Source organism: Vulpes lagopus, chromosome 18 (genome assembly GCF_018345385.1).
Source record: "Vulpes lagopus strain Blue_001 chromosome 18, ASM1834538v1, whole genome shotgun sequence".
Lineage (NCBI taxonomy): Eukaryota > Metazoa > Chordata > Mammalia > Carnivora > Canidae > Vulpes > Vulpes lagopus.
Genome location: NC_054841.1, coordinates 24,439,481 through 24,462,779, shown reverse-complemented (window position 1 = coordinate 24,462,779; position 23,299 = coordinate 24,439,481). Strand labels below are relative to the sequence as shown.

The following is a 23,299-nucleotide window of genomic DNA, read 5'->3' as shown; positions in this document are numbered from 1 at the left end:
TCTTTATACATTGTGTGCCCCAAAACATAAACAATTAATTCTTTCCAATTCATTAGTATCTTAAATTATGTATAAAAGAAAATGCAGAATTATAACCCAAAGTTACACTAATAGTAGCTTTTAGACTAATAATTATTTTCAAATGTCTCTTAAATCATCTAGAAGACAAAGAATCACAAACCATTGTCACAATAGTATTAGCTTTTATAATACCCATGCATTTACCCTTATTGAAATCTTTATTTCTTCATATATTTTAAAGATACTGTCCAGTGTCTTGTCTTTTTACCCTGCAGGCCTCTCTTAAGCATTTCTTGCAGGGTAAGATCTAGTAGTAACAAATTTCCTCAGCTTTTATCTATGGAGGAATGTCTTTATTTTTACTTTTGAAGGACAGTTTCACCAAATATAGGATTCTCAGCTGATAGTTTTTTTCTTTTAGTACCTCAAATACATCTGACCACTGTCTTCTGGCCTTTAAAGTTTGCGAGAAAAATATGCTAATTATCTTGTTGAGGATCCCTTGTATGTGATTAGTAGCTTCTCTCTTGCTAATTTCAAGAATCTACATTTGTCTTATCTTTTGCAAATTTGATTCTAATGTGTTTCTTACCTGACCATCTTCCTGAAATTCTCTGTAGAAATCCCTTATATTTTGTAAATACAAATATTTTGCCATGTAATATATGTATTGGAATATCTTTTTCTTGGATGGTTGCTTGCTTTCTCATTTTCAAAATGGTGTCTTTTGATGAGCAAAAAAAATTAATTTTCTTAAAGTGCAGTATTTCACTTTTTACCTTTATGGTTCATACATTTTACCTTATGCCTAAGAAAGTTTCGCCTATTCCATGGTTGCAAAGGTATTCCTTTAGCACTTTTGTGGTTCTAGCTTTTACATTTACATTTATGATCCATCTTGAATTATTTTTGTGTATGGAGTGCAGTAGGGGTCAAAATTCTTTCCATAGCGATATTCTGTTATTTAAGCACAATTTGTTAAATAGACTTACCTCGCCCAATTGAGTTGATTTGGTGCCTTGGTATATGTCTGTGTCTATTTCTAGTCTTGACTCTGTTAATTAATCTATTTCTATCTACTTTTATTGTAAATCTGTAGCTTTATGATAAATTCTGAACTCAGGTGTATAAGTACTATAACTTTGTTTTTCCTTTTTTCAATATCATTTTGGTTATTCTAAGTTCTAGGTCCTTTGCATTTCCATCTAAATGTTAGAATCACATTGTCAATTTTGTCAAAAAAGCTTGCTGAACTTCAGAATAATTGGAGGTTCTATATGATGTTATATCCCTCCAGAGAAGATTTACTTTTATTTCTGTCAAATAGATGGGATAGGGCCTGAATACCTTCAACCATTAAATGTCTGAGAAATTAAAAGCTGACCTTCAGTCCTTATGAGAACTGATCTACTTATAGTTCATCTTTATCTCTAGGGTAAAGTCCTTTGTGGTCCCAGTTGAAAGCCTGGGGTGTTTACCAGAGCCCTTCTCTCTTCTCATGCTCTTTACAATAATTTATGTCTTGCCATTCCTGGCAGGAAAATTGCTGAAAGCTCTTTTCACCTTCTCAGTGCTGTTTTTGTTTTTGGAATCAGCAATTATCTTCAGGGTAAAGTTTCCCCAGACACCAGCTCACCTTTTTTAGCGTCTCTTTTCTTCCAGATCTTGGACCAGCAAATTATCATTGCTTTGTTAGCTCTTGTATGTCTTCAAATTGGTGTTTAAAAAATAATAACTTGGGGGCACCTGAGTGGCTCAGTCAGTGAAGTGTCTACCTTCAGTTCAGGTCATGATCCCAGGGTCATGGGATTAAGCCATCAGGCTCCCTGCTCAGTGCGGAGTCTGCTTTTCCCTCTGCCCCTCTCCCCTCTATTTGTGCTCTTTCTCTATCATTCTGCTCTCTCTCTCTCAGATAAATAAAATCTGGGCAGCCCTGGTGGCTCAGTGGTTTAGCACCACCTTCAGTCCAGGGCGTGATCCTGGAGACCCGGGATCAAGTCCCACATCAGGCTCCCTGCATGGAACCTGCTCCTCCCTCTGCCTACATCTCTGCCTCTCTCTTTCTCTCTCTCTCTCTCTCTCTCTCTCTCTCTGTGTGTCTCTCATGAATAAATAAATAAAATTTTTAAAAAACAATAAATAAAATCTTTACATATAATAAATAATTTGTTCAACTTTCTTAATTATTCTCAGCAAGATATTTGTGTGTAGCATCCTAACTAGTCAGCCTTTGCTAGAAGTAGAACTCTCTGATAATACATTTAAGTATATACGTGTTAATTAAAATCAACTTTGTTTTAGAATATATTTTCAGATTTTCCTATTGATTCTGGAGATAACTGGCAATTACCTAGAGGGATGAAAATTGCTAGCATGGAAGTTTGGCTTCTGCATATTGGGGGTGGGGAGGCATCTACTATAGGCCCTCAGACCAGAATGAGTGCCACAAACAGGATTGATGTTTGGAGCTACTCACCAAAACTACTTGATATGCCTTATAAATTTTCCACTTACCTACCCTCCCCAGAAAATGGGAGGTTGGAGATAATATCCTCTTGCTCATTACCTTTACTCAGTCCCACTGAAGCAAAGTAGTATCACCCATTCATCATTTTTCCATTGTGAGCTAAAGCAGCATCTAGGTTTTGTAGCTTGATAATACTGGGGAGTACTCCTATTTGCTTTTATATGTTGTTAGTAGAATCTGCTCACTGTAGCTTAATCCAGCAACTTCTCACTATACTTCATTTAACAGGGGATATCTGGTAGATGGAGGTGAAAGCAGCAAGAGGAGAGGAGAACATGCCCTATTTGTGACTTTAAGCCTCTGAAGTTTCTCAAATCAAATGGAAGGATAACTGGAAGCCTATGGCTCTTGCACACAAGATGTACACACAGAGCCATATAGATGTCCATATATACACATTCCCAAGTAACACATACTACACACTCAAATGTATATAAAAATATACTAATAGTTCTTATGGAATAGGTGGCATGAGAACAGGAAACCTAACTGTAGACTTGCTAATATCTTGTAATCTAGTAGATATTGTGTGACCCAAGTGACCCTCTTGAGGAAGGACAGGATCAAAAAGTAAGAGTTAACTTTGCTTGATGCTTATTATGTGCCAACTACGGTGCTAAGACACCTTATATATATTATATTCAGTCCTCATGATGATCCTACAGAATACATACTGTTATTTCCATTTTTATTTATTTATTTTTAAAAGATTTTATGTATTAGAGCACAAGCAGGGAGAGGGACAGAGGAAGAAGCATACTCCCCACCGAGCAGGAAGCTTGACACAGGGCTCGAGCCCGTGATTCTAAGATTATGACCCAAGCAGAAGGTAGACGCTAAACCAACTGAACCACCTAGGTACCCCCTGTTACTTCCATTTTTAATGTAGGGCTCTAAAAGGGCATATCAAAAGTTAAATAGTGTATTTGCAGAGCCACAAGTCTAATAAGCTTCGGAGCCAGGCAAATCTATTTCGCCCTGGCTCTAAAGCCTATTCTCTGAAAGTATGAAAAAGAGGCAGAAGTTCTTATTTAAACAATTAGACTATGCACAAATTTCTAAACAAAAGTATAATTAATGAATTTGTTTATTGTTTCTGTCACAGTGGCTATCGGTATTAATCTCAATTAACAAGAGTCTGTTGAACATTTACTAAATGCTCAGTAACTAGAGTTTGATGGAAAAGGGCAAGGTTATGAGTATGTAGTGAGAGGAGCAAAGCACAGAAATGTTAACATTAACAAACTTTTTCTGAACACCTAAACACTGAGCTTGTTATTCACAGTACAAAAACAACAAAGTTTCCACCCTCTGAAGTTTACCCCCTTCAGAGGTCATTTATGTGGCATCTACATGAACAGAATCTATATAGATAACACAGAAACAAGTAAGCCTGGACCTTGTCTCATGAAATTCACAGTCTAAGGGTGAGTCAGACTCACATACAAGCACTTTCAATATAAGATGTTGAGTTAAAAGTTAACACCAGGGACTCATGAGAGCATGGAGAAGGACATTTTAGCTTAATATGGGCAATCAGGTGAGTGGGAAGAAATGAATCCTGAACTAACATGGAGGAGGCAAGCATGAATGCATCTGAAACATTTAGCAAGGAACAGAGACAGTATCTGTGTTCTAAATGGAATGATACTGATTATATGGCACTATAGAAAGCCATTGAATATTCCTGAGCTGTTTCCTGAATAACTTCAAAGAGGGAGTTATCAGACCACTAGCCTTTCCCTCTCTTTGCTTTTGCAACTCTGAAAGCCAATTCTCTACTGTGGGGAACTTTTCTTCCCTTCCTTTTATCCTTTCCTGTTTTTTGTTTTATTTTTTACTTAATAATAATGGAGACCATAAAAGCCTAGGAATATCTGTAAACAGAATATGATACTTGATTTGTAAGATTATATATATATAAAGGGAGGGCATCGAAAGGAAACAAATGCCAACTACTGAGTCAGTTGGCTCACATTTATTGGACCCCTATTCTGACTCCTCATACCATGCTTTGGAAATGCTGAAATAAATCTGTCCCATGGGTTGAAATGAGCAGGACATGTGTATGGGCAGTAAATGTAAAGCATGTATGCAATAGTGGGAAATCAAAATGGGATACATTGTAAAGGGCCTGGAAAACAAACGGAGGAGTTTAGACAAATATGGTTAATACCAAGAGTCCTTTTTAGGCTTTTGAGCAGGAGGATGGGGGGTAGTAGGTGGGAAAGATTTGAGAGAAAGAAGACTGCTGTCATACAGACTAACAAGAGGTTGTGTGTGAGTCTAATTCTGGAGATAAGGATCTCTAGGGTGTGGCAGCAGGAATAGAAGGGGACGGGATATTTTAAAGAATGGACAGGGTTTGTAGTTATAGAGAATGTTTATGTCTAGGATATCTGTTTTTACCTTAGAAATGACCACTTACAGCTTATGAAACCTAAAAGAAGTAGGGTTGGGAATGGTGGCTACAGAGAGGGAGAGAAATGAAACATAGGCTACAGACAGAATAAGGCTATAACTGCTGTGATCTGCAGCTTGTAAGTAGCCCAGGCCTTAGAGTCTTCCTGTGAGGTTTAGGACTCAGGACCTGTGAAGTACTTTTTCAAAAACTGGTTAAGGACTCTGAGAACCATTGTTTAGAGAACAGTGTTTATCAGATTGAGCAACTCTGAAACTAGACACAGAGTAGCAGGCATTTTAGAACACTTAGCATGCAGAAAAACTTGTGAAAAATAGGTTTTAAAGGCCTAGATCCTGGGGATCCCTGGGTGGCGCAGCGGTTTGGCACCTGCCTTTGGCCCAGGGCGCGATCCTGGAGACCCGGGATCGAATCCCACGTCAGGCTCCCGGTGCATGGAGCCTGCTTCTCCCTCTGCCTGTGTCTCTGCCTCTCTCTCTCTCTCTGTATGACTATCATAAATAAATAATAAAATAAAATAAAATTAATAAAGGCCTAGATCCTGAGATCCTAACTTGTAGGTCTAAAGCAGGACCCAGGGATCTTTAACAAGCTCTGAAGGTGATACTAATTCAAAAGATGCTCAGGAGAAACAAATGTGAGAAACAATTGGGAAAAGATACACTGCCTCCCCAAGAGGTTTGGGCTGGTATTTGCATGTATGCCTTCTCAAGATCCATGTGACTTCCCCACATCCAGCTTCAGGATGGCCAGACTCTTCTTTCTGACCACAGCCACTCTGCTCCACTGGCCATGAAATAGAAGGAGGTACTTATGTTCCAAGAGACTGGTGTAGACAGGCCTATTGAGTGTCTAAATGCATGTGGACGTCAAAAGAGTTTTGAAGAATGATCATCATAACATAGTAATGAATCAGAAACAACCAAAAAGGTCTCCTGGGATTATCCTACTAGGACTTCTTAAATGAAATGATGTAAAAGGCTACTCTACGTAGCCTCTATGGCTCCCACACTGCCTAATGCCAGTTGAAATTGTACAACCAAGATGGGCTGACAGTCTTTGGAACATAGTTTTCTCAAATGAACCTCAGAGGCAATTTAAAAAATAAAAAAATTCATCAGGGTTTTGGTGGAGATTATGTTAAACTTTTATATTAATCTGGGGACAATTTTTGTTTTCATAATTCTTACCATTAAGGAAAATAGCTTGTCTTCCCACCTATTCAAGTTTTTCCTATGTCTCTCAGTAGAGATTATAGCTTTTTTCATATATAACCTCGTAATTGCTTAAATGTGTTCCTAATTATTTTTGTAATTCTGCTGTGAATGACATATTTTTATTTTGGCATTACTGTCTTTGTATTTTTTTGGGTTTTTTTTAATGATTTTATTTATTTATTCATGATAGACATAGAGAGAGAAAGGCAGAGACACAGGCAGAGGGAGAAGCAGGCTCCATGCAGGAAGCCCGACGTGGGACTCGATCCCAGGACTCCAAGATCGCGCCCCAGGCCAAAGGCAGGCGCTAAACCCCTGAGCCACCCAGGGATCCCCACTGTTTTTGTATTTTTTTTATTGGAGTTCAATTTGCCAGCTTATAACATATCACCCAGTGCTCATCCCGTCAAGTGCCCCACTCAGTGCCCATCACCCAGTCACCCCAACCCCCCCCCCACCTCCCTTTCCACTACCCCTTGTTTCCCAGAGTTAGGAGTTTCTCATGTCTGCCACCCTCTCTGATATTTTCTACTCATTTTCTCTCCTTTCCCCTTTATTCCCTTTCACTATTTTTTATATTCCCCAAATAGATGAGACCATATAATGTTTGTCCTTCTCTGATTGACTTATTTCACTCAGCATAATACCCTCCAGGTCCATCCACCTCGAAGCAAATGGTGGGTATTTGTTGTTTCTAATGGCTGAGTAATATTCCATTGTATACAAAGACCACAGCTTCTTTATCCATTCATCTCTCGATGGACACCGAGGCTCCTTCCACAGTTTGGCTATTGTGGACACTGCTGCTATAAACATTGGGGTGCAGGTGTTCCGGCGTTTCACTGCATCTGTATCTTTGAGGTAAATCCCCAGCAATGCCATTCCTGGATTGTAGGGCAGGTCTATTTTTAACTCTTTGAGGAACTTCCACACCGTTTTCCAGAGTAACTGCACCAGTTCACATTCCCACCAACAGTGCAAGAGGGTCCCCCTTTCTCCACATCCTCTCCAACATTTGTTGTTTCCTGTCTTGTTAATTTTCCCCATTCTCACTGGTGTGAGGTGGTATCTCATTGTGGTTTTGATGTGTATTTCCCTGATGGCAAGTGATGCGGAGCATTTTCTCATGTGCCTGTTGGCCATGTCTATGTCTTCCTCTGTGAAATTTCTTTTTTTTTTCAAGAGAATATTAAATCGTTTATTGATTACACATGATAATGGACGATACACAGGCTTTAATCCCACCTATAATTTTATCTGATACCATAATTCAATTTAGATATATTGCATAGGATGTGCCAACAATCATAATAACCAAATAAACTCCAGGACTTTGCTTGGGTGACCCTTTTAACGGTGAACTCCAGGTCACAACACATTAACTGTCAGTTCAACCACACCAAGGTTTGTGGAGACAATGGCTTCTGTGCCCAAGCAGGTTGCAAATAAATTTCGAGTGGAACCTGGCATCACCCTGAAGGAATTCTAACTTCACACTGTTGGGGTAGTTTACCAAGATGGCTTCAGAGTAGACTAACTTTACACAGCACATTTTTTTTTAAATTTTTATTTATTTATGATAGTCACACAGAGAGAGAGAGAGAGGCAGAGACATAGGCAGAGGGAGAAGCAGGCTCCATGCACCGGGAGCCCAATGTGGGATTCGATCCCGGAACTCCAGGATCGCGCCCTGGGCCAAAGGCAAGCACCAAACCACTGCGCCACCCAGGGATCCACACAGCACATTTTTAAAAAGACATTTATTCAGCGTCATGATCAGACTATTACATTTAGCAATCAACAGCATGGGTGCAAAAAAAAAATCTACATTAAAACCCTTTGTTGGAATGCTTTACACTTTCCACAGAACAGAAACTAAAATAACCTGTTATACAATTACTCACAAATACAGTCCTCGAGTTTTTTGCCCATACACATGAGTATTGTCTAAAACATGTCTTCTTTGTAGCAGCTAGGCCCTGCCACCACTGTGCTTGGCTGAGTTCACAAATCTGTTGTAACCTGTAGCTTCCCTGTCACTTCTCTGGCTCTCCTCTCCTGCTAAGCTTTGTTTCCTGGCAGTAATTAAAACCTTCTGCCACTGCCATAGCTGCTGCTGCTGCTGGAACCACCATAGCCACCTTGGTTTCGTGGTTTGGCAAAGTATTGGCCTCCACCACCATAGGGGCCAGAGCTTCTGCCTCCAAAATTTCCTCCTTTCATGGGTCCAAAATTTGAGGATTGATTGTTGTAATTGCCAAAATCGTTATAGCTTCCGCCACCTCCAAAGTTGCTTCCATCATTACCAAATCCGTTGTAGCCATCCCCACTGCCACCGTATCCACCACCACCTCGACTGCCACCGAAGCCACCTCGACCACTGAAGTTCCCTCCACGACCAAAGTTGTCATTCCCACCAAAACCACCTCCACGACCACCACCAAAGTTTCCAGAACCACTTCGGCCTCTTTGGCTGGACGAAGCACTAGCCTTCTCTTGCTTCGATAGGGCTTTCCTTACTTCACAGTTGTGGCCATTCACAGTATGGCATTTTTGAATGACAATCTTGTCTACAGAGTCCTGGTCGTCAAAGGTCACAAAAGCAAAACCTCTCTTTTTGCCACTGCCTCGGTCAGTCATGATCTCAATCACTTCAACTTTCCCATACTGTTCAAAATAATCTCTTAGATGATGTTCTTCAGTGTCTTCTTTAATGCCACCGACAAAAATCTTTTTCAGAGTTAAGTGGGCACCGGGTCTTTGAGAATCCTCTCGGGAGACAGCCCTCTTTGGTTCCAGGACTCTTCCGTCCACCTTGTGCGGCCGGGCGTTCACGGCCGCGTCCACCTGCTCCACGGTGGCCTACGTGACGAACCCAAAGCCTCTGGAGCGCTTGGTGTTGGGGTCTCTCATTACCACACAGTCCGTAAGCGTCCCCCATTGCTCAAAATGGCTCCTCAGACTCTCATCGGTCGTTTCGAAGCTCAAACCTCCGATGAAGAGCTTCCGCAGCTGCTCGGGCTCTTTGGGAGACTCTGACTTAGACATGACGGCGGTGGGAGGGGAGACTTTAACGATGCTTACTCGGCGGCGTCCAGGGGCAGAAAGGAGTAATCTAACGAACGTATCTCCTCTGTGAAATTTCTGTTCATGTCTTTTGCCCATTTCATGATTGGATTGGTTGTTCCTTTGCTTTGAGTTTAATAAGCTCTTTATAGATCTTGGATACTAGCCCTTCATCTGATAGGTCATTTGCAAATATCTTCTCCCATTCTGTAGGTTGTCTTTTAGTTTTGTTGACTGTTTCTTTTGCTGTGCAGAAGCTTTTTATCTTGATTAAGTCCCAATAATTCATTTTTGCTTTTGTTTCCCTTGCCTTCATAGATGTATCTTGCAAGAAGTTGCTGTGGCCAAGTTCAAAAAGGGTGTTGCCTGTGTTCTCCTCTAGGATTTTGATGGATTCTTGTCTCACATTTAGATCTTTCATCTGTTTTGAGTTTATCTTTGTGTATGGTGTAAGAGAATGGTCTAGTGTCATTCTTCTGCATGTGGCTGTCCAATTTTCCCAGCACCATTTATTGAAGAGACTGTCTTTTTTCCAGTGGATAGTCTTTCCTGCTTTGTCAAATATTAGTTGGGCATTACTGTTTTTAAGTTATTGTTGGTTAATACAAACTATTGATTTTTGAATATTTATTTCATAACCACAATAGATCTATAGCTACTTTAGAACATATGTCTCATATGTCAACTGACCATATAAGCAAAAACATTCTACGGTGTATTATGTACATAATTTATATTAACTAAAGTGCATTTTCTTGGGCCATTATGAATATAGATTTGGTATCATCAAGAAGTACAATTAAGGGATCCCTGGGTGGCGCAGCGGTTTGGCACTTGCCTTTGGCCCAGGGCGCGATCCTGGAGACCCGGGATTGAATCCCACGTCGGGCTCCGGGTGCATGGAGCCTGTTTCTCCCTCTGCCTGTGTCTCTGCCTCTCTCTCTCTCTGTTTCTGTGACTATCATAAATAAATAAAAAAATAAAAAGAAGTTTTTTTTTTTTTTTAAAAAAAAAAGAAGTACAATTAAAAAATATTATCATAAATTGTCTGCAAGACAGTGCCATCCAAGAAAGCAACAAAATTTGATTTTAAGACAAATGACAGCTTTGGCAATAAAGGAACAATGTCCTCACATTGGCAAATTGGCTTATAATTTATCAAGTTTGAACATCTATGCAGAAACTGATAGTATTGATAAGACAAGTGCCTTTGATAATAACAGCTACCAGTTATTGAAAATTTACTATATACCAACCATTAGGATACACATTTTATATTATTTCAACAACTCTGATAATTAGGTATTATTATTTTCATTTTCCGAATGAGAAAACTGAAGCTCAAGGAGCCTGTCAGTGGTTATATAACTAGCTAATTACAAAGACAGAATTTAAACCCAAGTTGTCTAACTCCAAAGTCATGCTTTTGACACTTGATTACTTCTCCTAAGAGGTAGAATACTATAAATTCATCAATTACACTGGTGATAAGAGTTTAGAATAGTACATACTTGACTCTCATATATGGTTAAGAACACAGCATACTTCTGTTCAGGACCTTAATTTTGTTATCAAATAGAATGAACACAACCAACCAAGATGGAATAACTGGTACTGAATTTACCCTTCCCCCTGAAACAACTAAAAAATGGGACAAAATATATGAACAGTGGTTTCAATGGACACCAGGTTATGAAACCCAGTGATCGCTGAAAGATGGAAAATAAGTGAAGCTTGCAATTGTTATAACTTAATGACTAGAGAGTTTCCAGCCCATGGTGCAGAAACTGGAGAAGGAACTAGAGAAATGTTCAGAAGATCCTCCTAGGGTATACAGCACCATATGAAGAAACTACCTGAGGCTGGGGAAAGAGCCACTGAAAAGGATTAGCAGGAAAAAATACCAAAGATCACACAGAGCTGGGACTAATACCTATTCCCACCATTCAGGGTAGAAAACCTGCATAATTCACAGAGCATCAGGAATAATATTCAGAAGGGTTGTACCTGAACATTGGGGGGAAAAGTAATCCTAAAGGCTGCTCTAGTCCAGTCTAAGAAAGCCTAGAATCAAGAGTTTGAAGAATAGGGGTGCCTGGGTGGCTCAGTGGTTGAACGTCTCTGCCTTTGGCTCAGGTCATGATCCTGGGGTCCTGGGATCAAGTCTGGTTATCCAAAAAAAATTACCACACATTTAAAAAGCAGAGAATAGGGATGCCTGGGTGGCTCAGTGGTTGAGCTTCTACCTTTGGCTTAGGGCGTGGTCCTGGAGTCTTGGGGTTGAGTCCCTCATTGGGCTCCCTGAAAAGAACCTGCTTCTCCCTCTGCCTATGTCTCTGCCCCTCTCTGTGTCTCTCATGAATAAATAAATAAAATCTTTAAAAGAAAAAAACAGAATATGACCTATAATTAGGATAAAAACCAGTCAATAAAAACCAACCCAGAAATGATACATATGATAGGATTAGTAGCAAGGACATTAAAATAGTTATTTTTACTATATCCTTACGCAAGTAAGCTAAAGAAAGGATTGACCATTTTAAATGGAGACATGGAAGATATAAAAATGACCCAAATCAAATTTTAGAGATGAAAAGTGTACTGGATGAGTCAAACTATTTTCTTACTCACCATACAGCAAGCAACATGTGCATTAATTTTTTGCCTCCATTCTTGCTCTCATATTCACCAGGGACAACACGGAGGACCCAAATAGATACCTGCAAGCATAGTGAGATGTTTTACATTAGAGGAACAATGAGCTTGAGAAACCCACTGTTTTGTTGTATTGCAATATCTACAGTTTATTTTACTTATATATCATGTAATATTTTATTGCAGTATAGTTGATATATAGCATTATATCAATTTCAGGTATATGACATAATGATTTGATATTTGTATATATTACAAAGTGATCATCACAATAACTCTAGTTAACATTCATTTAGTAACAGGATTTTTTTCTTATGGTAAGAATTTTTAAGATTTACTCTCTTAGCAACCTTCAAATATGCAATATAGTATTATTAACTATAGTCTCATACCATAGATTAAATATCCTGACTTATTTATTTTATAACTGAAAATGTGTATTTTTTTTTTCAAAGATTTAATTTATTCATCTTTTTGATGACACAGAGAGAGGGAGGAACAGGCTCCTCATAGGGAGCCTGATGTGAGACTCTCCCAGGACACAGGATCACACTTTGAGCCAAAGGCAGACGCTCAACTGCTGAGCCACCCAGCCATCCTGGAAATTTATATCCTTTGACTACCTTCTCCTACTTTACCCCCCAACTCCCACCTCTGGCAACCACCAATCTGTTATCTGTTTCTATTAGCTTTGGTAATCCACTATAAGCAAGCGTGCTTTTTGTTCTAGGGAGGGATCACCTCATACTTTAAGGTTGCTTGCTACAAAGACAATCCTGAGAAATAGCCTGGATATAGAGCTGGGTAAAGGTAAAGAACACCTTGCACTCTTAGAATACTCACTCTATAAGATGAGAAGAAGGAGCATAGGAGACCCATGGCAGAGTTTATCCCAATAACATCCACCCTCTGTTCTGTATCATCTTGGCTTCTGGTGGATTTTCACATGAATAAGCCATTCTCTTCACCACTTTGATTAGTTTGATGGATAGGTGCTATAACCAAATCCTTTCAGTTTATCTCACTGAATAGCATAGGCTACTGTCAGCGGGTCTCCCAAGCAGCAGGATGAGGCCAATCGGCAGCATTAACCTCAGCCATGTCCGCCAGGATTCCAGACTCAGCCAACTATGAATAAGTCTCAGAGAAGATCAAGAGGTCATATTTCAGATAACCAGAATGTAGCCTAAAGCTATTCTCAATCACCATTGGCCGCAACCAAGGCCACTTGGACATCAGAAGAGGCATGTGATTTTTTACCAGTCAGATTGAAACATGGCTATGCCAGTCTGTGGGTTTGCACACAGATGCAGGGGGGAATGGGTTATCATCCATCTTTGGGAGCTGATGTTGATAGCATCAGGCAGAAAAGACACAGTGTCAGAGCATGTCCGCATGTGGTTTTTTTTCTTGTTTTGTTTTCATAGCACATGAATAGGAAAGACAAGCCCAGCAGGAGGTGAGATTGCCAGCCTGATAGCAGTCTGCCTCACACAAACCATATGATTGTTTTGCCAGGTTGTAGTGCTAAATCTAAAGGACAACATTAATTGAGCCTCACATTTCCTAGGACTTAAGATGTTCCTTCTCCAGTTGCTAGGGTTGTTACTCTCCTTCCTTAGCCACAAAATCAGTATGTCTTATCGCTTTTCACCTTTCTCCAGTTCTTCCTACTCACACTCTTAATTTCAAACAGTCAAATGTGAGTGAGACAGGGCATTTTGAAAAAAAAAAATTGATGGAGACACATTATGTCCCCACCTTCACCTTACCCTGCTCAGGCAGCTGCAGGAAGATTTTGTGAGTAGCACACACATTGTTCTCGTGATTTAGGACCATGTCAGTCTGACCAGAGAATCCAGATGGCTGAACCAGGATTATGTTTGAATACCCCAGACATCCTTTTTGGCTGGGCTATCCCCAAGAGGGTATAACAACCAGGCCGACCTGAAGCTGCTGTTGGCAGAAAGAAAGGCACATTATGCCCAGGAATAGTCATGCAGAACTCCTGAATTTCAAAAATAGATCTAAATAACTCTTCATCCCATTCACCCTGATCATTAACCAATAAGCAGCTAAGAGGAGATTATTCCTTTCTAGAGAAAGTCACATTCCAAAACCAAATCTCCTTTCTAAGGCATATGGACCAGGAGAGTTAGGAGAGGTAAGAGTCAGAAATTATTTTGAATTGATTTTTTTTTTTTAAAGATCATTCCATGACCTCTTCTATTCAGCATTGTACTAGAGGTTCTAGCCAGGGTAATTAGGCAAGAAAAAGGTAAAATGCATCCAGATTTGAGAGAAAGAGGTAAAACTATCTCTATTGACATGATTTATTCCTATATGACATCATTTTGTGCATAGGAAAGCCTAGGAATCCACAGAAAACTATTAGAACTAATAAGCGGGCATCTGGGTGGCTCAGTGTTTGAGATTCTGCCTTTGGCTCAGGTTGTGATTCTGGGTCTCCCTCTGCCTCTGTCTCTGCCTCTCTCTGTGTGTCTCTCATGAATAAATAAGTAAAATCTTTTTAAAAAGTGAAAGTGAAAAGATAACCCACAGAATGGTTCAAAATAATTTGCAAATCATTGATCTGATAAGGATTTTTATCCAGAATATATGAAGAACTCAACAACAGAAAGACAACCCTGTTTTAAAATGAGTAAAGGGGGGGATCCCTGGGAGGCTCAGCGGTGAGCATCTGCCTTTGGCCCAGGGCATGGTCCTGGAGTCCCAGGATCAAGTCCTGTGTGGGGTCTCTGTGTCTCTCATGAATGAATAAATAAAATCTTTAAAAAAAAGAAATTTGAAAATTATGAGACCAATATTGAACGTTTCCAAAGAGATTTTACTAAAAAGACAATCGAGTCCTTAGCAATCTGCCCATCTAAGGTTTGACTTCTACACCAAGTGCTCCTTAGCCCACCCAGAATTTTGTTAAGAAGCTGAATTAAACCCTTCTCTGGCAGAATTTGTTTTTCCAGGTTAATTCCTTAGGCTAAAGTTTCATTCTATCTCCTGGGATCCATTCTGAAGTAAATTCTCATTAAATTTTGGTCATGGGTATCCTCAGTGCAACCACTTCCTTTTCAAGTTCTTCTAACCTCAGTGTCAACTGCAATTTCAATTCCCAAATGGAGAAGAAATATACAAGATCAGACAACAAATACAAAGAAGTGTGACACCCTTGTGGCCACCAGAACCAATATGAAGACACAGTTTTTGCTTGATTGAAAGCCAAAGGGTAAGATAGGAAGCCAACTACTGGGAGCTCCCCATGTCTTTTTAAAAGACTCACTGCAACACATATTTCCTCTGCTGTTTAAGGACAGGGAAGACGCTGAGCTCCAGCTTCCCGTCATTACAGAGGCTGACTAAAGGGCACTGTAAGTAGGAGGAAAACACATTTCTGCTGCTGCCTGCAAAGATCCCATCTTTTTGTCTGGGTTTAAGTTTCTGACTTGCTAGAGATCCCCTCTGTAAAGTAAATGCTACCTTTTACTTTTGCTTCTCTTGTAAAACCTGGCCTGCTCTCCGGGTCTGCTTACTACTGCTTTTCAGCTAATGAAACAGTTCTTCTTTTCATTGTGCATCAGGGAGAATCTTCCTGCCCATGAAATGGAGTGAAATTTGGAATAATTTTTGTAGTATGATTGGTTGTTCTCTTGTTCTTGTCTTTGAAATAACAAGCAAGCAAGCAGCAAGACTCTTGCTGCAGGGTCAGAAACAAAGTTCTTTTGACCTCTGTTCTTTGAGGGGAAGTAGATGGAGTTTAGTTGGCAACTTAAATATCCTTTCAGAATCAGTGAAGCTGCTGCTACTTTGGAAAGTTTAAGGAACTCATTAGTCATCCCTTGTTTCCTAGTTTTGGGGAAAGCTAAACAAATCTTTCACTTTTATGGGTCAGAGTATTTAGTTCAGCATAAAGGAAGCAATCTACCTTCTGCTAACTAGTAACTTCTTACTTTTTTTTTACTCTGCCGTTTCCATTTCCTAGCAGGAAAAAAATAATTCCTTAGAAGTACTCCAAAATCTCAATTCTGACTCCAGAGTCAAATTTTAACACTTCTTTAATGTCTTCAGAAAATCATCTGTAGTATCAGATTTCTAATGATTGTCACAGAGTAGAATTTAGGATTTTGGATCAATCTACCTGTGTAGAACTGGTTCATTTCATATTTATTAAAGCCAAAACAGGGATACCTGGGTGGCTCAACAGTTGAGCATCTGCCTTTGGCTCAGGGCATGAACCCAGAGTCTGGAATCAAGTCCCACATCGAGCTCCCTGTGAGAAGCCTGCTTCTCCCTCTGCCTATGTCTCTACCTCTCTCTGTATGTTTCTCATGAATAAATAAATAAAATCTTTTTTTTAAAAAATGAAGCCAAAACAGACAACCAAAAGTCCATTTATGTCAAAACTCCTTTTCCTTTCTAAATGTTCAAATTTTCAGAGTGAATGCCCATTTTGGCACATTATATTGGCCAAGAGGAAAGCTCAGGCTAATATTTTCAATTGTGGATGAATTTGCTCCACTTCAGCAACATTGGACATTTGTTCTGCCATTTCCATTGAAGAGATGCTAGGAGAAGGGCACGCTGGAAGCATTTTTGGTTTCATTTTGGAGGACTTTGTGGGATCAGAAGATCTTGACCCACTCCAGAAACACTGGCATGAGCATCTGTTTCAAAACTTTTTCTACTTTCCCTTAGAACTAATTCATACATAGTCTTAAGATTTGTTCGGCTCTGGGGCACCTGAGTGGCTCAGTTGATTAAGTGTCCAGCTCTTGATTTCAGCTCAGGTCATCATCTCAGAGTCATAAGTTCGAAACCCACATGGGGCTCTGCACTCAGCATAGGATCTGCTTGAGACTCTCTCCATCTCCCTCCCCCTTTGCCCCTCTCTCTGCTTGTGCCTGCACATGTGCACGTTCTCTCTCTCTCAAATAAATCTTTTATATATAAAAAAAGATTTGTTCAGGGCAGCCCCGGTGGCTCAGCGGTTTAGCACCGCCTTCAGCCAAGGGCCCGATCCTGGAGTCCTGGGATTGAGTCCCACATTGGGCTCCCTGTGTGGAGCCTGCTTCTCCCTCTGCCTATGTCTCTGCCTGTCTCTCATGAATAAATAAATAAAATCTTAAAAAAAAAAAAAAAGATTTGTTCAGCTATATTTCCTTGGTTCTGCCTTGATCGTTTTCTGCAGAAAATTTCATTTGAAATCAAAGCCTCTTGCCTTCCGTCTGCTGTAAAGTTGTTGAGAGCTGTAGCAGACCATCAGCCTAGCTTTAGGCCATGCTTAATGATTATAGAACACACCCAAGTCAAAGAAATTTGGAAAAGCAGAAAACAGCATTGTCTGGAGCAAAGAAATGGGAGAGAAGTGGTTTCTGACAGACAAAACAAAACCAATGACGTCCCCACTAATATCTTTGTTGAGTGAAGAGCATTAAATCAGGCTGAAGGGAATGATGTCAGGGAATCAAAGTAATCTTAGCAGCTCCTACAAGCATTGTATTCCTTGTACACTGTAGGAATGAATATCTGGGAAGCCTGAACTCTGACCTCTGTTTCAGTAGGACATAGAGACGTATTTCACACTGACAAGCAACAGCCTGGATGATTTGTGTCTTTTTGCTTCTTGAGGAGAAACACAGCCTTAATTAAGCCTTCTCTCAAATTCTGACTCAGGGCCCTTTAGGCAGATCCTGGGCCTGCCACATGGTTTTAATCTCAGAAATAGAGTCCTGAGGCAGGCTGTCTCTACCTAAGACCAAAACCACCATTAGAATATTATTCAGTTTAGCCTCTGTTAGGCATAAAAATTAGACTAGTCAATTCAGTCATAGTAGTCAAATTTGTCTGTATGTATAGAAGCAGCCCAAGAGGTCAACTTGTGTTTGATATTGTTAAAAAATTATTCTGATGCTTGTTAAAATGATAAAACTTTATTCAAGACTGTTTCAATAAGGATATTGCAGTAAGGGATGGAGATCAGGCTCAAATCCTAATACAGCAAAGATAGTTGGGGATGTATAGTCAAAGAGCATAGTGAGGGTTAGTGGATGGAAAATGACTAAAAAGACATATCACGGATAGGGGGATTTCTTGCTAGCCAGACCTAACAAGATTCTTGCTAAAGGTAGCCATATACATCAAAGGTGTAGGATGAAGAACTTGATCAGATATCAAGGATGAGGAGATTCTCACTAAGTCAACAGGATTCTTGCTAAAATTACACTAGGCAGACCAAAGACAGGATGAAAGACCAATATTGAGGCCTAGTTGAGAGGCCTCAGAGAAGTCTAAAGTTTGGTCGGAGAGTCTTTTTCAATATCCACAAGCTTGCTTCTCTCCTTCCCCATCCTTTCCCATTCTGCTCCTTCAATCCCAACAGCTACAAAAGAGAAGTCTCTACTCTCTTCCCCTGGCCCTTCCCTTATACTTCCCAGACTCCCTCATTATTGAAAAACAGAGCTTGCCAGACTCTTAGAACTCCAGGTTCAGCATCTCAACTAGCAGATATGTCTCTGACTCATTCCAGTTCCTGACTGCTAGGGTCAGTTTACTCCCTGGTGAAAGAGTCAAGGCCCTCCCTGCTGTGGGAAACTTGCTTCCCAGATGTGGCGACACATCCCTGACAGGCTCACTGGCTGCATTTGTAGTCTCCACTCCTGTGGGGAAACTTCTCAGTAGAGGAGGAAGAGCAAATGGCTAAGCAAACATATCACTTTCTCCTTAGCTGGAACACTTTTTTTTTTTTTTTTTTTTTTTTTTTACGATTTTATTTATTCAGGGGAGATACAGAGAGACATGGGCAGAGGGGGAAGCAGGCTCCTTCTGGGGAGCCTGATGCAGGACTTGATCCTGGGATTCCAGGATCACACCCTGAACCAAAGGCAGACACTCAACCACTGAGCCACCCAGGTGTCCCTGGCTGAAACATTAATTAATCTGGCAGTCAACAACTTTCACTGATGGAGCACTGAGTATACAAAACTGAAGGGGCTTGAAAAGCAGGGTAAATGCTATTTTGTTTGGTTTTATTTATTTCTACTATAGCAAGCTGGACTGGGCCAGGATGGCAGGCCCCCAAACCAACGAGTTTGTAGTATTCCTCCTTTCCACATTAGGAAAAGGTTCCAACCTTCTTGTGTGACTCAGGTCAGGCAGACTTGGGATTGATGTCTCTCTGTGTACTCACTATTTCTGTCCTTTGGGCTAGTCTGGGTTTCAGATTCCTCAGCTATGATGTATAGTTTATTAAGAGGATTAAATGTATATAATGTGCCTAAAGCAGAATTTGGCATATACCTGGTATTCAATAAATGGAAGCTATTATGGTTCACATCCTTGCCTTTGTTACTAATTAGCAGTTTCAGTTGTCTTGCAGTGGAAAGAGTAACACAGTGGAAGAAGTTCTAGTCTTGCCTCTTACTAGTTCAAGTGTTTACTTGGGGAACCCCTTTCCTACTCTCAACCTCAGTTTTCTTATCTGTAGAACCAAGGTGATCAATAAAATTTGTATTACATGGCTGTACATCACAATCGCCTGAAAGCTTATTAAAAATATGTCTGCCAGTCTCCATTCCTGGAGATTCAGATTCAGTGAGGTTGGACAAGATTTGGGTTTACTTATTATAAAGCCTCACCAAGAGAATGGATAAATGAATGTGATATATTTACAGTGAAATACTAATCAGCAAAGAAGGGGGGGAGGGAGAAACTACTTATGCATGCAACCTCAAAAATATGTTGAGCAAAAGAAGAAATAAGTCCCACACAAAAGATTTCATTCAATACAGTTCTATTTATATGAGTACAAAAACCAGAAAAATTGATCTGTGGTGGTTGGAGTGAGAATAGAGATTACCCTCTGAGGGGTAAAAATAGGTTTTGACTAGAAGGAGGCATGAGGGAACTTTCAGGAATGAAAGAAATATTATATACCTTGATCTGAGTAGTAGTTACATAAGTGTATATATAAGTTAAAATTCATCAAGTTGGATACTTAAAATGTGTGCATTGTATTGTGTGTAAATAAATTGTCTCTTACTTTTATTTATTTTTTATTTATTTATTTATTTAAAATTTATTTATTTGTGATAGTCTCAGAGAGAGAGAGAGAGGCAGAGACACAGGCAGAGGGAGAAGCAGGCTCCATGCACCAGGAGCCCGGTGTGGGATTCCATCCCGAGTCTCCAGGATCGCGCCCTGGGCCAAAGGTAGGCGCCAAACCACTGTGCCACCCAGGGATCCCCAAATTGTCTCTTATTAACACAGTATTGTGGGAATGGTGGCAAAAACTCCCCTGATAATTCTAATGCATAGCCAGGCTTAAGTTCCTTGGACAAGATCGCTAAAGTCTCTTCCAATTCTAAGGTCCTAAGATTCTTATATCACCATCTTGGCCCCCTTTCCAGGCACTTTTATCCACAAAGTAAATGGTCTCTTTTACCTTTTTTGGTCAAGCACAAGATCAAAAATATTAAGAAAAACCAGAGTCCTAGCCTAGCACTCAAATAAGGGATACTGATGAAACCTAAGAGTTGTCTAAGCCCCAGTAGGATAGAACAAAGGCCAAGGAAAAGACATTGAATCACAATCAGATTTGACTTGTAACCTGTTCTTGTCCTGTTGGCCTGAAGGGACCAGCAAATCTAAAGATTTTTTGTTTTTCTTTGCTACCCATTCATTCACTCAGTCATTCACCAAATATTTATTGAATGTCTACTGTGTGCCAGGCATTGCTTAGCAAAATCAATATGACAACAATGTCCCTATGCTCTGGGAGATTAAATTCTACAAACGAGGGTTGCCTGGATGGCTCAGAGGTTGAGTGTCTCCCTTCGGCCCAGGGTATGACCCTGGAGTCCCAGGATCTAGTCCCACATTGGGCTTACCGCGGGGAGCCTGCTTCTCTCTCTGCCTATGTCTCTGCCTCTCTGTGTGTGTGTCTCCCATGAATAAATAAATAAAATCTTTAAAATAAATAAATAAATAAATTCTACAAATGAAGGAAAGCCATTATGAAGATAAACATAGATAATTGGTCATTTGTAAGAGCTATGAAAGAAATGGATGATAGGATAGACAGAAACTGGAGAAAGGATGCTTTCAGATAAAGTGGTCAAAGAAAGAGGTGATGTACAAAGATCTAAAACTTGCCAATGATCCAGCCTGGTGAAATACTGAGGGAATCAAGTTCAAAGCCAAGGAATGAACATTTAGGGTTAAGAGAATGACAGGTGTAAAGTCTCTGAGATAGGAAACAGTTTAGCATGTTCTAGGAACAGAAAGGAGTACAATAACATCCAAAATACAGTGATTAAACAGAAGACTCTATCAGATGAATCCAGAGAGAGTAACAGGGCTTTGCAGGAAATTTTGATTTTATTTCAAGAACAATGGGAAGCTGTTAAAGGAAGCAGGGGGTGATGTGTGATTTGAATCATGCCCCCCCATCCTGTCCCCAATCACTCTGGCTACTATTTGGGGGAACAGATGAAACAGGACAAGAAAGGAGGCAGGATGTCAATTAAGAGACATTCACAGTTGTCTAGGCAACAGTGTGGGTGGCTTGGCTTAGGGTAGATTTGGTTGGCAGTTCAGCAGGGATGCTGAACCTCTGGGACTGGGTTAACCAAAGATAGAGCAAGAACTAATTATGAAATTGGTGAATTCCTCATGATCCTTTGGCTTTGTCTTTCTAATGTTTTCCCTACGTGTTATGGATGAGGTTGATTAAAGAGGATCCCTTGGAATGTTAGGCTCAGTCCCTTAAGTGACTTTCTTCAGGCCCTTTCCATTAGTCCCTTCCTCCCTTTTGGTGTCCCATCCCTACCCTCAGCAAAATCTGCTCTCTTGAAACCATGTCCCAAAGTTTTCTTCACCCTTCTTTCTTTGCTTCTCCTTCTCTTGCCCTTCTCAGAGGTATGCCTAATCCTGTAACACAACTGTCATAGGAAGAAAGCTCCCATGGTATTAAAAAATATTTGTTGCTTGATTGGCTATTCTAGGACAAAGCTAAGTAGGTAAAACATATTGATATATCATAAATTGCCATCACTGATAAGCCTAAGGGAACCTTAAGGAATGAGCCTATAACCCTAATGGAGCCTCCTAAGTTCAGCACAGCCAGTCACCTGTCATGGATACATATTGTCTGTTGCTCAGATGGGTCAAAGATATGTGGGATGGTAGGATCCCTATGCAGCCACTGAACATCTGGTGTGGGGAATCTAGATAATGATGAATGACAGATATTTCTCCCCTGGCTCTGAACTTCAGTATTTGGTATAGCTCATTTGGCTGAGAAACAAAACCATAACAAAAATTGTGCATTACCTCTCCCATATCAAAACAGTAGCTGATGAACCAGAAGGGTAAAAGACTTTGAGAGCTTTCCAGGACAGAGAAGGGGTAAAAGGAGGATATGCTATGAGAAAGCCCTAAATTTGGTAACAAGAGCAGTAGGTGCTGAGAGCAGACTGTACCTTGAATCTGAGGCACAAAGACGGAAGAGAGCCCTACAAATTCCACAGCCTCATTGTCACAAATCAAACATAACTCTCCATCCATGTTCCTTAAATCCTTTGACATTATGTCAAGTTGCATTTAGTATTTATTTCTATCATCTTTTCTTTTTTTATTACAATGTAATAACATTCTTGAAAAATTCACATACAGGGCAGCCCGGGTGGCTCAGTGGTTTGGTGCCACCTTCAGCCCAGGGCCTGATTCGGGATCGAGTCCCTCGTGGGGCTCCCAGCATGGAGCCTGCTTCTCCCTCTGCCTGTGTCTCTGCCTCTCTGTGTATGTGTCTCTCATGAATAAATAAATAAAATCTTAAAAAAAAATTCACATACAGAAGTACATGAAGAAGTGCATGTCTCAACCTCACTCCCCAGCCTCAATTCCACTCCTAAGAAGTATTCATTATTAAAATGTTAATGTGTAATCTTCCACTCTTTTTCTTTGCATATGTAAGCATATTTACATTTGAGGAAGTTTTGATATTTGTTCACAAATGGGACTATAGTGTTTATATTCCTTGGTTTGCTTCATTATTACATTTCTTTATTTTATACCAGTGCTGGAGTGATATGTCCCTTCCAACAAGCACACTTTCCCAAGTATAGAACTCAATTATTTGCCTAAACAGAAAAAAAAATTGACAGTATCCTCTGTTCTCATATGCCTGTGGCTCTGGGTGAGCCCCATTCAGGTTGCAAAGGAGGGGCTCTGAGCTTTTTAGGGGCCAGAGGCCCCCTTATAGATCCAGAAATAGCTATGGACCTTCTCCCCAGAAAAAAAATGTGCATATGGGCAAAGGTTTGCAGACAGTTTCAAGGCTAAGATTCCCTCCTTTAATTTCCCTTTAATTTCCCTTTC

The 23,299-nt window shown here is 40.2% G+C and overlaps 1 protein-coding gene and 1 pseudogene across 6 annotated transcripts in view; one reads left to right on the top strand and one right to left on the bottom strand.

The window, feature by feature from the left end:
• LOC121478203 (agouti signaling protein) overlaps positions 1 to 23,299 on the top strand; it is a 56,652-nt gene that overhangs the window by 26,531 nt on the left and 6,822 nt on the right. Inside the window, exon 1 of one of the 6 annotated variants that reach the window (XM_041733117.1) lies at positions 20,075 to 20,130. The exons of the other annotated variants lie outside the window; for them this stretch is intronic. The gene's annotated coding sequence lies outside the window, so the exon portion shown is untranslated. Of the gene's footprint in view, positions 1 to 20,074; positions 20,131 to 23,299 lie in introns of those variants that run through there. 6 annotated transcript variants of the gene reach the window in all.
• On the bottom strand, positions 8,273 to 9,434 carry LOC121478202 (annotated as a pseudogene).